A 3584-nucleotide genomic window follows, 5' to 3' on the forward strand; every position below is an offset into this window, starting at 1 on the left:
TTAAATATTTCATTGCGTTTTTGCATTCATTGAATTGTAAGACAAAAAAGAATTTTTAATTCTTTCATTTTTGCATTTAAAAAAATAAGAATTTTCCGTAACCAAAGTGACATATAAACAGAGAGTTAGTTAATTGCAAATAATTTTTATTTGCGAATAGGCTACGTATAAACGTAGTAATATACAAGTAAATATGGACATATTTTAAGTAAAAATAAGCTTGAATTTTAATATTTATCAAAATATGTTAATTTTGTTCCTACATTTCTTGTTCTAGTTGTCTGAGACACGTTAATGGCCTGGCGAATTTTTAATAACTTTAAAATTTTTTGACCAATTTCTGTTTTTTATGTCTCATTAGAACGAAAATTACGTACACATTTCGATTCTTTTAAATTAAATTGCAAAAGTAATTTTTTAATGGCAAAATTTTTACAAAAACTGAAAAAAATGCCTTTTTTTCTCCTTGTAAATGCATCTCAAAACTTCAGAGGGCTTGCGGCACGTCTTAACCCCAACCGATTTATCTAAAATTTGTTCAGGATGATTTTTTTACTAATGTTCACCAAACTGGGGGGTGAGAATGGCCAAAATCCAACTTTCGTTTATTAAGTGCCACCCTAGTGTACATACGACCAAAATGTGGGAAAGATCTGAGGGAATTATTGCTAAATGACTCAGTTTTATTTATATATTTTCCGCACTATTTTAATTAATTTTTTAAAAATGTTTGTTCGACATTTGCTCATTTTATTCAACATTGAATTTTTATTATTACAGAAACAAAATTTTGACAACTTCTATATTACTACTTCTAGTAAGTAAAATTACACACTTCGAGTTTAAAACTTACAAACATGTTTACCAACATTCAGAATACTACATCTTAACAGAAAAAAGTATGTAATTCACTTCGATAAACATATTGAGCCTAAATTTACACATTTTCTGTAATTTTACATGAAAAATTACTAACTTTGTAGTAGTAATATTACATGCATTTTTTAGAGTGTAGCGTATGTTATTATTTTGGAAGGACGAAATATATGGTAATGAACAGTTTATTTCATCTAACGGATATATTTTTTACCCGTAACTCATGATTTTAGAAGTAGTTGGCAAATACCAGAAAAACAATATCACTTCCCAGGTATTTCTACTTCATTCTTAGCTGTATCACTGTGTAACAATTTGGGAAAAATATAATATCTAGTTTAAAATAATGGAATACGTTTTCTTATTTTTTGTCCCGCGTCTGTTTTGAAAATCCCGCCATTTTTCACCGATTTTGAAAATTGTCCCGCTTTTTGAAAAATAAAACTGGCAAACCCTAAACGAGACGCTTCTTGAGGGTTTTCATGAATGCTTAGAATAGCAGTATCATCAGCAAATGTTGATATATGAGTGCGATTGTTAGTTGGCATATCAGACGAATATATCAAATATAGAAAGGGTCCCAGGATACTGCCTTGGGGGACTCCATCTTTAATGGGTTGTGCAGTACTTAAAAAGTCTCCTTATTTAACCTTAAATGTTCGACCAGTTAAATAGCTTCCCAATAGCTTATGTGTGTTTGCAGGTAAATTTTGACTCAATTTTTATATTAAACCATCATGTCATACTTTATCAACCACTTGAGAAATGTTGATGAAAAGTGCGGAACAATATTTCTTTTCTTCAAACGCTTTTTTCACAATATTTACAAGTCTATGGGTTTGTTCGATAGTACTGTGTTTTCTTCTGTTTGCTGCCACCATATACTCATAAACTATTGGAATCTTATCTATCGGACCGTATATTTACAGTTAAGTACCACGATTACGTGACAAGAGAATATAGGATTGGAGCAGGAGTACCACAAGAAAGTGTTATTGGACCTACCCTCTATTTGATTTACACCTCTGATTTGCCTACGAGCGATGAATTGACTATTTCTACATTTGCTGATGACACCGCAATTATTAGTTCGCATGAAAACCCATATATAGCATCTAGTATACTAGATGGCTACTTATGATGTGTGGAAACATGGTTTAACAAATGGAGAATACGTGTAAATGAGTTAAAAAGCAAACATGTTACTTTCACACTGAGGAGAGGATGCTGTCCACCTGTCACACGTAACAATGTTAATATACCTCAGTACGATTATGTTACATACCTTGGTATTCACTTAGATAGAAGACTTACTTGGCGCCGTCATATAGAAACCAAGAGACTTCACATGAATTTAAAAGCATCAAAGTTAAGCCTGGACTATAAAGTCACCCTGTATAAAATCATTTTAAAACCAATTTGGACATATGGAATCCAATTGTGGGGAACGGCCAGTAATTCCAGCATTGAGCTTATATAGAGAGCCCAGTCGAAAATTCTTAGGACCATGACGGGTGCACCATGGTACATAAGAAATGAAAACATCCACAGGGACTTGGAAGTGCCACTAGTGAAGGATGAGTTTAAGAAAGTCCGCGATAAATATATACTGAAACTGTAATCCCACCCAAATCCGCTTGCTCGGCTTCTCGAACAGAGCCAAACTAGATCAAGGCTATGTAGAGGAGATCTATCACCCCGCTAAGATGAGGTCCATGCATTAATCCGATTGCGGGGTTGCGTCCAGGCTTTCTAAATATTTATTCAATGATTCCATTTTTCGAAATTCCAAGAGCTTTTTAAGTCTTTTTATACAATCTTTAAGCTTCGATTTGAGTTGAGGGGATCTGTGCAATTGCCACTGTCTTCGAACTCTTCTTTTTTCATTTAAGAGCCGTTCGACATCTGCAGAATTAATTCTATTATATCTGTTAATTTGTTGTATATACAATTTTTCGCACGAAACAATCATAATTTTTCGCAAAAATGAAGAGAGTACTAAGCTTTATGTGATTAATTAGCTATCGTAATTTTTTACTATTTTAATTTAATATTTAAGGGAATATCTCTGACCAGATGCAATAGTCATGAATGTCCACATGTATTCGTATGGATAGCATCAAATATATGATGTCACCTTCCATGGATCAGGTAACACAGCCTTGATTACTTCAATGTCTAACCTTTAAGTTTTATTTCAACAAAATCCATTTCAAAACTAGCCATCAAAATTATTTCGGCACCCTAATCATAACACAATTCTTAATTATATCTAAATTTTTATAACGGAATAGAAGCATGGCGTTTTTTGAATAAAATGTAGAGTTGCATTTTTTTGCTCGCACAATTTTACTACTGTTTTTACTAAAAATTTATAATATAAATAATATTAAATTTGACACTGTTCCTATTTCATGGATTTAATAACACAGCCTCAATTTCTTCAAACTCTAACCTATTTGTTTTATTTTAATAAAATCCTTTCAAAATATCCATCAAAATTATTTCGGCACTCTAATCATAACACAATCCTAAATTATACCTAAATTTTTATAACGTAATAGGAGCATGGCGTGTTTTGATAAAATGTTTATTTTTAATATTTTGAATTTCTTTAAATTTGTTTGTATTAACAGAAAATGATGATAAAGCAACATTGTTACCCCTTGTCTATACTTGACAAATATTTATCATAACAATTAATGACG

The sequence above is a fragment of the Calliphora vicina genome, chromosome 1, assembly GCF_958450345.1.
Source record: "Calliphora vicina chromosome 1, idCalVici1.1, whole genome shotgun sequence".
Lineage (NCBI taxonomy): Eukaryota > Metazoa > Arthropoda > Insecta > Diptera > Calliphoridae > Calliphora > Calliphora vicina.